This window comes from Mus caroli, chromosome 18, assembly GCF_900094665.2.
Source record: "Mus caroli chromosome 18, CAROLI_EIJ_v1.1, whole genome shotgun sequence".
Taxonomy (NCBI): Eukaryota; Metazoa; Chordata; class Mammalia; order Rodentia; family Muridae; genus Mus; species Mus caroli.
This window is the reverse complement of record NC_034587.1, coordinates 29,516,426-29,527,695: the sequence shown is the minus strand read 5'-3', so window position 1 is coordinate 29,527,695 and position 11,270 is coordinate 29,516,426. Positions and strand designations below refer to the sequence as shown.

The window sequence follows — 11,270 nt, the reverse complement described above, 5'->3', positions numbered from 1 at the left end:
TGAGCGCCCACACAGCACCACACTGGATGGACACTGACTGCAATGAGCACCCACACAGCACCACACTAGATGGACACTGACTGCAATGAGTGCCCCCACAGCACCACACTGGACACTGACTGCTCCAATTCAAGACTAGGAGGGACATATCTCACTTTAATCACCACATTCCCTTCCCTGGCTCCAACAGTCGCATGGCCAAATCATAACCCAAAATGCATTTAGCCCAACTTCAAAAGACCTTTATAATCTTTTATAGTCTGTGATCCTTATGTTGGTTTTCAACTTGACTACGTCTGGAATCAGCTAAAACCCAGGCAGTTGGGGCACGCCTATGAGGGAGGGGGTTTTCTTTCCTGGATCCACTCTAAGTCGGGACCACAGAAAAGCATATGCCTGCTTGTGCTTACTCTACCTGACAAATTCATCTTTCATGGTCTGAGGCATTCCTTTGTTGGTTTAGAACCCACTTCTTGGAGATTCCACCACAGAATAAAAACCAGCAACGTCCTAGGAATTCCCTAAGGCCCTAGCACATGTGCTAAGACATACAGTCTCCTGGACTGAATTCTTGGTCTTTCTACCCGGATACCGCCATTCATGAACTAGCCAGACCACAGCCTGTAAGCCACTCTAACAAGTCTCCTTTATATGTATATATACATATATTCATTTTTTTCATTCTATCAGTTCTGTTCCTTAAGAGAGCCCTGACTAACACAGTCTTAACACTGTTTAAAAGCCCAAAGTCTAAAGTCTCTTCTGAGATTCAAGGGCAGAGGTTTTCAATCTGTGGGTTGCAACCCCTTTGGAGCTGGGGTGGGGCCAAAGAACCCTTTCACAGGGGTTGCCACACATCAAATATTTACAGTATGATTCCTAACAGTAGCAAAACTAAGTTATGAACTAGCAACAAAAATAATTTTATGGTAGGGGTCACCACAACATGAGGGACTGTATTAAAGAGTTGCGCTGTTGAAGGTTGAGAACCACTGCTCAAGGCAGGCTCTTAATTGTAACCTTCAATAAAATATAAAAGCAACTTACATACTTCCAACATACTATGGTGCAGAATATACATGACCATTCCAAAAGGAAAAAGTGGAAAATAATGAGGAACTACTGGACCAAAGCAACCAGAACCCAGCAGGATAAATACCAAATCCTGTAGCTCTGTGCTCTCGGTCAAAAAACAAATATGGTTCCATCTTCCCTTTGGCTGCTTCCACTTTCTGTATACAGCTCTTGGCAGAACTCTTATGACTCTGATCTCTTCAAGACCGTGGGTTCTTCTAAGCCAGACCTTGCTTTCGCAGCTTAAAACCAATGGCCTCTCGGGGCCTCTCACCCTTCTCACGGCCTTCATGCAGGGCCTCTCACCAGACACTACCTAACCTCAGCTGCTCTCTGGAACTATGGAGGAGACCCCACAACGCTTCCATTCTTGCATCCTCATGTCTCCAGAGCCAGCAGTCCAGGGCCAACACTGCCAGGTTCTGCTGCCAGTGTGGGATGGAGACTAGCCCCTTGAGCCACACTAGCAGCAGCCTCATCTCTTTCACAAGTTTAAAGCTTGAGGAGGGGGGAATGGGCTAGCATACAGAGTATCGCCCTGAGGGGACCCCTCCCTTTATTCCAATGCACAGGAATCTTCTCAACCTGATCTTAATCTCATCTCCCTCAGCACAAGTCTTGGCAACAACAAAGATCAGTAGTACTCCTCTTTAAACTGAACGGTTTGTGCTACTTTCTGCCCCAGTTGCTCTTTTTCACTGAAGATCTGCATAAAGTCATTCAATATCACACTGCCTTCAAATTCCCTCTGCCAAAGAAATCAGCCCACTACTTTTTAGTTTTAGCCTTGGGCAAGTTCTTAGGGTACGGGTAGAAGGCTGCCAGATTCTTTGCCAAAATATTGTAGGAACAGCCTCTAACCTGGGTGCTAATATTTTTGTCTCTGAAACCACTTGAGCTAGTAGACCTCCATGTTCAAATGCTCCAAGTTTTTAGTAGGATAGCCCTTTAAGATCTGATATTAACATTCAACTGCTTTTCCAATCCAAAATTCCAAAGTCTTCCATATTCCATAAAAACAAAGACAAAAACAAAAACCCAGGCTGGTGAGATGGCTCAGTGGGTAAGAGCACCCGACTGCTCTTCTGAAGGTCCAGAGTTCAAATCCCAGCAATCACATGGTGGCTCACAACCATCTGTAACGAGATCTGGCGCCCTCTTCTGGAGTGTCTGAAGACAGCTACAGTGTACTTACATATAATAAATAAGTAAAAAAATAAAAAAAAAATTAAAAAAAAAAAGAAAGAATCCAAATGATTTAAAAAAAAAACAAAAACAAAAGCAAAAACCCATGGCCAGGTTCCTCACTGTAGTATCAACTTCTGTATTAGTCACTTTTCTGTTGCTGTGATAAAACACTGTGACCAAGGCAGAAGGAAGAGTTTATTTGGCTTAAGGTTCCAGACAGTAAGAGTCCATCACAACAAGAAAGCATGGTAGCAAGCAGCAGGCAAGGAAGTCAGATCAGGACACAAACACGCACATCCTCAACTTGAAAACATGAAGCAGAGAGAACTCTAGAAGCAGGACACAGCTTTACAGTGTTACCCTGTGGGGTGACCAGATGTTAAAATGCCCACAGCTATAGAAGCATTTCTCAGCCAAACCACCAGACTCTTACGGAACACACCAGTTTTTGAGAAATTCATACATGCATATACGTTGGTGTAACTTTTCTTCACGTCGTGTAAAGGTGTCTCTGTATTTTCAATTGTTAATTCTGTACTGGCAGAGAACTGAGTGCTGGCAGGACTCTGGTATTTTCATTTCTATGTCCATCACCAGTTTCTCTGTTTTGTAAATGTCCTTCCTCACCAGCCTAAAGGCAACCTAGTGATATATCAGAAGTGGCCTCACTGCTGACTGGGTTGTAATAAAGATCTAGCAGCCAATAACTACGGCATGAAGTAGGGGACAAAGAGAGTGACACAGGGAGACAAAAGAAGACAAGGAAAGGAACAGACATGGACCCCAGCAGAGAAAAGTATAGAGCTGGCCATGTGGCAGGTCATAGGCTAGATGGTCAGGTTAAGTTAAAATGGTAGCTGGAAGACTGCCTGAGCAAAAGGCGTAAACTTTAAACTATGATAAAAGTCTCCTGTCATTACTGCTCCTTCAGGCAGGTCTGAGAAAGTCCCAAAACACATATACCTATTTTGATCCAAGTTACTCCACTCACTCCCCTGCAGTTCTTTCTCCATCCCCATCATCACACTTCCTTCCCAACTTCATGTGTTTGCTTTTGGTTTTTAACTACTCCGTTCATAGCGGTGCCTGTGTGTGCATGGCTTTGAACCATCTGCACACAGCTCAGCTATTAAGAGTAAGCCCACTCTTGCAGAGAACTTGAGCTGATTCTAGCACCCACATCAGGTGGTACAGAATTGCCTGTTACTCCAGCTTCCGAGGGCTCTGCCCTGCACTGTGCACATATATATAAGTTTAGAATAATAATAAAACAACAGTCTAAGTTAAATAACAACAAAAGCAACAATTCAATAGATATTACAATGCAAATGCAATTAGCCACAATGAGGAACACTGTCAATCAACATTCAAAATAAATCCAAAGGCTTCAGGCCAAAATCATATTAGTGTTTCTTTGAAGCATTTACGTATAGGTGCATATATATATAGATATACTACAAAAGCATTTTAAGAAAAATAGAAAAGCTTTTTATTTCTGTATATAGAGATCATCTTGACTTACAAAGGTATAGGTAAAAAGTCTTCAAAACTGTTTCATGAGTTAAATATTTTTAATGAAAATATGTGCTACTTGGTTAATCTTATTATGAAACCTTTAAAAATTCATCTACTAATTTTGTTGAAAAATAAATTTGATTCTATATTACATATGTATTTATATCTGGCTTAACAAAAGTGAGATCCAGTTCGAAATGTAATTAATATGCCTCAATATCAGTTCATTCTTTATTCACAAATGCTTATTTATACAATTATTATGAAATGAGAATATGGAGTAAAGTTCAAAACCACAATTTGTTTTGTCTTGTTTTGTTTTGGGTGGTAAGGCTCAAACCCAGGGCCCTGTGCACTCAAAGCATGTTTTTTAACCAGTGAGCTACATATATCACTCCTCCCAACATACAACTTAAAATCCTTCAACCCAGTGCGCCATAGTTCTGGATCCTCCTGTGCAACCAACACTGACTACATGAGATTTAAACTAAACGTCTTTACTGAGTACTTATTACAAGAAAAGGCTGTCATTGAATTCCCCCAGTTCTTCTGAAGCCACGTTTCTTTAACAGTTCCTAACAGCTAGTAATTTGAATCTATCACCAAAAATCTTAAAAACTTACAAAATCAGATTTTATTCAATAGAGCAGCTACCGATGATATTTTACAATTTCCATGCTCTTGTTTACACCTGTTGACCAACAATGAATTCACAAGTCAGATTGACAAGGATTATCACACTATAACAATCTGTAAGTGAAAAGATGACTGCAGAGGAGCTGATGAGATGCCTCAGCAGTTAAGCTCACTGGCCGCTCTACCAGAGAACCGGGGTTCAATTTCCAGAACCTACATAGTAGCTTACAACAACCTGGAACTTCAATTTCAAAGATTCCAATGCTCTCTTCTGGCTTCTGCAGGCACCAAGCATGTGGTGTAGAAACATACAGGCAGGTAAAATACCCAAACACATAGAATAAAAAACTATTTAAAGATGATTGGAGAACAAGTTAGAACCACCACTTATCATAATCCCAGATGTCTTTTATTTTTGCATCTTCTTTTCTTTTTTCTTTTTAAGGAGAATGGGCTTCTCTATTTAACTGTCCTGGAACTTCTATGGAGACCAAGCTAGCCTCAAACTCAAAAGAGATCCACCTGCCCCTCTCCCAAGTGCTGGGATTAAAGGAATGCACCACCATCCCCCAACAGATATCTTGCTAACTGTAGGAAGCAACAGGTCTTACTATAATTCCCTCAACCACATGATCAACAGCATCAAGAAGTAAAGGGACTAGACAGTGTGAACTTCAAGATGGGAAGCAATACTAAGTCTAATTTATCAGATATTCTTGTTTACAATCAACAGTTAGTTTAAGTAAGGGAGAGAAAAGACCTACTAGCTGCCTTCACTGGAAGGAAAATGTGTGACAAATGCAAAATGTGAGTCATTTTCTAAGATAACTGAATTCTTGGTCTCTGTTATTTTACAAGGAGGGTTTGGGTAGTCTAAATTAGAAGAAACTCAAAAGGAATAAACTCTGATGAGATCGGGTTTGGGTAAGAAAGGCTGTATACAATGCTCTCAAAAACTTCTCAGGACAATTTGAGAGATGTAAATGCGTGTGCTATTAGACTGCACTGAGGAAGGACTGGAGGTGTGGCTCCTCAGTTAAGAAGGAGCACCAGCGCGGGCTGCCTTGCACAGGATTGGTTCGGCACCCGTCTGGTGGTTTACAACTACCTGCAATGTCATTTCTAGATCGGATGCCCTCTTTTGACCTCCGCAGGCACTAGTCATGCACACATGCACATAAGGATTTTGTGTTGTTTTGTTTTAATTAAACTAAGGATTTATCATGTTGAAGAAAATAAACAATAACAGTACCCTTGTCTTTAGGCAAAGCAAGCTGACACAACAGGGGTAATGTGTCATGATGTCAACAGCTTAGTTTCAAACGGTTCAACCAAAACTAATATACATTACGTACAGCAAGCTATCAACAAATGTTGAGTGGAGAAGGGCACCATATGGCTGCTTACTACTGATAGATTTTCTTTATGCTTAAATTGCTTTCATGATAAAAAGTTGTATAGACCTAGAGAGCTCCAGCTTTCCAAAGGGGAGAAACAAGCAAACGCAGACGCACACTAAGCAATGCAGCATCTACTAATGTAAGACTGTCCCCTTGGCAGCAGTCAGCTGAGGAGCACGGCTCCACCTAAAACACCACGGAAAAGATTCCATCTTAATACATCATTATTGAAGATAAGCTCTTGACAGCTAGTCTTTCTAACCAGACACACTGAGAACATGACTAGACAACCATTCTACAATAATACCAAATTGAACCTACTTCAACAAATGACTGTATTCTAACCAAACAAACCAGTCTGTAGGCCACTCACCTGTTAACTCTGTAAAGGTGACCTCTTCCCTACACATTATTACAAACTCAACTACAAGTTTTCTTCAAGGTGTAATATAATAATGAAATTTGAGTATTATAATTGAGCATTTGCAGTTACATGAAGCTGCAGGTACTTCAAAGGCATTTATCAGCATTTTCTTCTGTAAAGAGGTCCAGCTCTGCTTACTCACTAACCAAACAGAACAGTGTGGTACTAAAATGCAAATTTTCTGTCAGCTTGTTAACTAATTAGTAGTTAGAGAGTATAGAGAGCAAAGTATAATTAGTAGCATTTTGCATAGATACATAAATCATGCCAACAAATGCTAACTTTCTGGGATATTTTACACATTGACTTTAAATTAAACCCTGAGATACTACTTAAGACAATGCCAAGTCACTGCGAACACTGAGATTGCCGCACAATCCAGCAACCAAGTTTGCAATAAGGAATTCTCAAGCAAAGGAAATAACCTAACTGTGAGTTTCTATATACATCAACAACGCGCAAAAGTAAGACATAACCTCAAGAAATGTGCAGTTTTATCAAGTATATTTCTTCTTTTCGGTAAGATGGTAAATTGTTTTCCGTACATAAAAGGATGTACAGAACCACTTTTTCCACAAGTGATGTCTTTAAAAACTAAAATGACTGGAGGCAAGCTGCAACAAAATATATATCCAGCAACTTAAGTCAAAAAAGTGTAAACGCTATCTCGCCAGGTACAAGCAGGGACAAACTCTTCAACCAATCTCCTTTCCCAAGCGTACTTAACTTTTGCAGGACGGAGAAACGAAGACCCTACAGAAACATCTGCTTCCTCGATAACCACTTGCATGACCTTGGGAAGTTATACCTTTATCTCACTGAGCCTTGATTTTTCATTTTTAAAGCTGGTAGGATGTATAATCGCAGGGCTGGGAAAGTGAGATGAGTCGCTATACAAGTAGAGAGAGTAAAGTAGGGCTCTACTCTGCACACAGAGGGCTGGCCGGCCGCTCCAAGGTAAGGGGAATCAACCTCCATCAATAGCCTGCCATTCCGACAACCCAAAGACAAGCACTTTTTTTTGGTTTAGCGCACATCGGTCTCAGCTTCCCTTCGACCAGCTTCTTGCAACCTTCTGGTTAGAATAAAATTCCCGCGGAGTTCGAGTCTAAAACAGTTTCCCAGCCCACGTCGCGCTGACCTGGGGGTTCTGGGGTCAACCCTAGCCTAGCAGGGCTACCCCCACTCCCCATACCCCCACCCCCTGCAGCGGAATTCCCGTCCCTGGGCCCAGTCGCACGCAGAACCAGAAGCACTTACCGGCCGCTGGGCGGGGATCGCGGAGCCGAGGGCCGAGAGGAGGCCACCGAGCCGGCCCCTCCGCCCCCGCACAGCCTGTCACCGCGCCCCCCAGGAGCAGCGCCTCGCGGGGGTCCCCGAGGCCTGAAGGGCCGCAGCAGAAACCGGGCACAGGCCGGGGACCAGGCCCAACCTGCTTCACATGGGACAGCGGGCGCGCAGCCCAGGGCCTCTTCGCCGCTTCTGGGTAGCTGCAGCCCCGGGGCCCGCGGAATAAGCTGGGCCGATGAAGAGGAAGCCCCGGGCCCGCGTCGCCGGTGACCGGAGAAGCAGCGAAGCGGAAGCGGCGACTCTGCCGCTGGATCGTCCACTGTGGGTCGTCTTTGTCGCCGGTCGCGCGACCGGGGAACGCCGCGCCACCCTCGCCAGGCGATGCAGCTGAGGACAGCCGGGCCGCCACTATACACAGACCCGTGATGTCTGGCGTAGCACGGCGGCGCACGTCACGGCGGCTCGCTCGTGTGCGCGCAACCCCTCCGCCCGCCGAGAGCGGAACCCGCTGCATCCGCGCGCCCGGCTAAGGGAGCGAGCACGCGCCTGCGCAGTCTCTGCTCGGCGCAATGTACCCGGCTCCGCCCACTCGGACCTCCTCACCTCGGACTACTACGTTTCCAGGGCTTCAGACCGGGGAGGGGGAGTGTGCGCGCGCAGCGGGCCCCCCCCCCAACTGAGTTTTGCGCATGCGCACAATGTGGACTGTCAGAGAGACGCGGAAAGGGTTCCCCTGCACCAACCCCCGCTCTTACGGAAGGCAAGAAGCGACATCGCTGAGAGGCGGTGACTTTAGAAATCACTGTACTGATTTTTAATCACCGCCTTGGTCGCAAGCTAAGTTTTAAGTGTTTTCTGGTTGATCCAGTACGTTATTACTTATCCAATTTACCGTAGATCGCTTGTCATCACACTCCCGGAACAAAAGATGTGAAGTCTCTTTTACCAATGCCTTATCTTGCTCCCTTTGGCCCAGGAGCCAAATACAGATTAATCTAGCTAGCCCTGGAGGCTCTCTGTGATGCGACCGCATCCTGAGGTTTTTACATGACTCAAACCCACAAAACACCCTTCCTGCCCCATCTCATCTCCAATACCCTTTACAATCCCTGTACCATTCTTCCTTGGTTATCAGAACAGCCCGATCCTTTTCCTGCTTGTGGCAGACCACATTCCCACACCAACATTTGACACGAGACTGATGATAGCTGACACAGAAAGCCCAGGGGTCAGAAGAGACCCAAACTATCAAGGTAGCTGGCCCGACAACAGGCTCAAGGGGTGAATGTTTAATACTATCAAAACATCTGCATCTCTTTTCAGGAATTTTCATTATAGACCCACTGACAGATACCAAGCGCAGAAGAACAAGGATGTTTACGCCAAATATGTAAAGCTAAGTGGAAAATCCATTTACTTCTATGTGTTTAAAAAAGTAAGACTTTTCAACTTATATATGCATAAAACCGAGGAAGTCTTTTTTTTCTTTTTTTTTTTCTTTTTTTTCTTTTTTTTTTTTTTNCCCCCCCCCCCAACCCCATCTGTAGCCTGGCTATTCTGGAAATTGAACTCTAAACAGATCTGGCTTTGAACTTGGTTCCATCTGGCTCTGCCTCCCAAGTGCTGGGACTAAAGGTGTGCCCCACCACCTAGCTAGAAAACATTTATCACCAGCCTGCACTGTGAACACCCAGTGAATACCCAGGTAGGCCAATCCCAATGACCTAACATCAGATCCTTGTACCTTTGGCAAGGATCTTCCTCGGAACAGTGCGCCTCATACAGACTAACAAATGTCCCATCAATAAAAGTTCACTCAAATGAAGCAGATACAGGCAATACTGACCCTGTGTGGGAGATAGTTTATAGCAGAGGCAGCATATGTTAGCCTAGGACATGTTCTATAAAGCTCAGGGCAGATGGCCTTCCCTGTCAGAGACAAGACCTGAGCACTTGCACTGAGCTGGCTATCAGAATGGTAGGAGTCCTAAAGCTGAGGCAGCTCTAACATACCTGCCAGGCAGGCTACGCAGACCCGCTGGACAGTTAGATCAAGTAAGCCAAACCACAATTCCAAGGCTTCCTACCTAAGGTACTGGGGCGTGTATGTAGAAGACACCCAAAGCCTTCAGTACAATGCACTCTCGTGCTGAGCATCTAGAAAGAATGCTGAGGATGGGGGGGCACTGCTACCTTCTAACTCTTGATTCTCATGAATTAAGAAATGGAAAATGCAGGGCTGGAGAAATGGCTCAGCAGCTAAGAGCACTGACTGCTCTTCCAGAGGTCCTGAGTTCAAATCCCAGCAACCACATGGTGGCTCACAACCATCTGTAATGGGATCTGATGCCTTCTTCTGGTTTGTCTGAAGACAGCTAGGGTGTACTCATACATTAAATAAATAAATCTTGCTTTAAGGAACTTTATTTTTAAAAGAAGAAGAAGAAGAACAAGAACAAGAACAAGAAGAAGAACAAGAAGAAGAAGAAGAACAAGAAGAAGAAGAAGAAGAAGAAGCTGGTATCAATGGAGAAACAGAGGGTTTATTTTTTCCTATCAAAAAAAGTTTTGTTCTAACATGTAGCTAGCGCAGCAAGGGCTCCCTGTTTCCAGAACCATCCTCTTTGTGCCAATTCCTCAATAGCCTCAGATTGTGAAGCTCAACCCCCGACATCAGGATGAGGTGTCACCTACTGATGTCACCACCAACTTCAGAGATAAAAGACAGAAACGCCCCAGCCACATGTGTTTGCTAGCCTGTTTTGGGTTCTGGGGCAACCTTTTTGCACAAAGAATGATCTTAAGCTTTCTATAAGACTAAGGTGAGAATTTTAAAAGGCATACAATTTAACAGTATGTATGTGGGTAATATTCACTTATTCTATTATGCATGGGGTTTGAAATCAGGCTTCTTTTGTTGAGATGCTGTGATACAGCACTATCTGTAAGTCAGTCAGCTGTCATCATCCTAAGATGAGCCATGTCTGCTTATGGAAGGTCATGACTGAGATCCTTGGTTATTGGCAATCCTCAGGAGAAGATAAGAGGGCCATATACAGCCACACCTCCCGGACAAATTGGTCTCCAAGTAAAGTTGGGTGAAATCAAATGTTAATTTGTCACTGGGATCTTATGAGGAGAAAATCAACATTGCTTAGTCCTCTCTTCCACACACAGCCTATTCCCTGGGAGAAAATTATCAAAAGAGATGGTAAGTTCACTTGTTAATGTTATATCTCATGGTATTAAGAAAGAAAACAAGTAAGTAAAAGAAAATGTTAGAAGGATGTAAAAGCAAAAATGGAAGATGAAGATGATAGCTGTTTCTAGAATGAATGTCTTAATTGGGGTTATGTGATGAAACAACATGACCAAAAAGCAAGGTGGGGAGGAAAGGATTTATGTGGCTTACACTTCCACCTCACAGTTCATCGTTAAAAGAAGTCAGGGCAAGAATTCACTCAGAGCAGGAACCTGGAGGCAGGAGCTGATGCCGAGGCCGTGGAGGGGTGCTGCTTACTGGCTTACTCCACATGGCTTGCTCTGCCCGCTTTCTTATAGAACCCAGAACAAGCAGCTCAGGGATAGCTCTGCCCACAATAGGCTGGGCCCTCCCACAGCAATCATGAATTAAGAAAATGCCTTTCAGCCGGGCGTGGTGGCTCACGCCTTTAATCCCAGCACTCGGGAGGCAGAGGCAGGCGGATTTCTGAGTTCGAGGCCAGCCTGGTCTACAAAGTGAG

The 11,270-nt window shown here is 44.1% G+C and overlaps 1 protein-coding gene across 1 annotated transcript in view; it reads right to left on the bottom strand.

Annotated features, from left to right (window-relative positions):
• Map3k2 (mitogen-activated protein kinase kinase kinase 2) overlaps nucleotides 1-8,007 on the bottom strand; it is a 71,230-nt gene extending 63,223 nt beyond the window's left edge. Inside the window, exon 1 of the mRNA XM_021150621.2 lies at nucleotides 7,498-8,007. The gene's annotated coding sequence lies outside the window, so the exon portion shown is untranslated. The remainder of the gene's footprint in view (nucleotides 1-7,497) is intronic.
• Nucleotides 8,008-11,270: the final 3,263 nt, after the last annotated feature.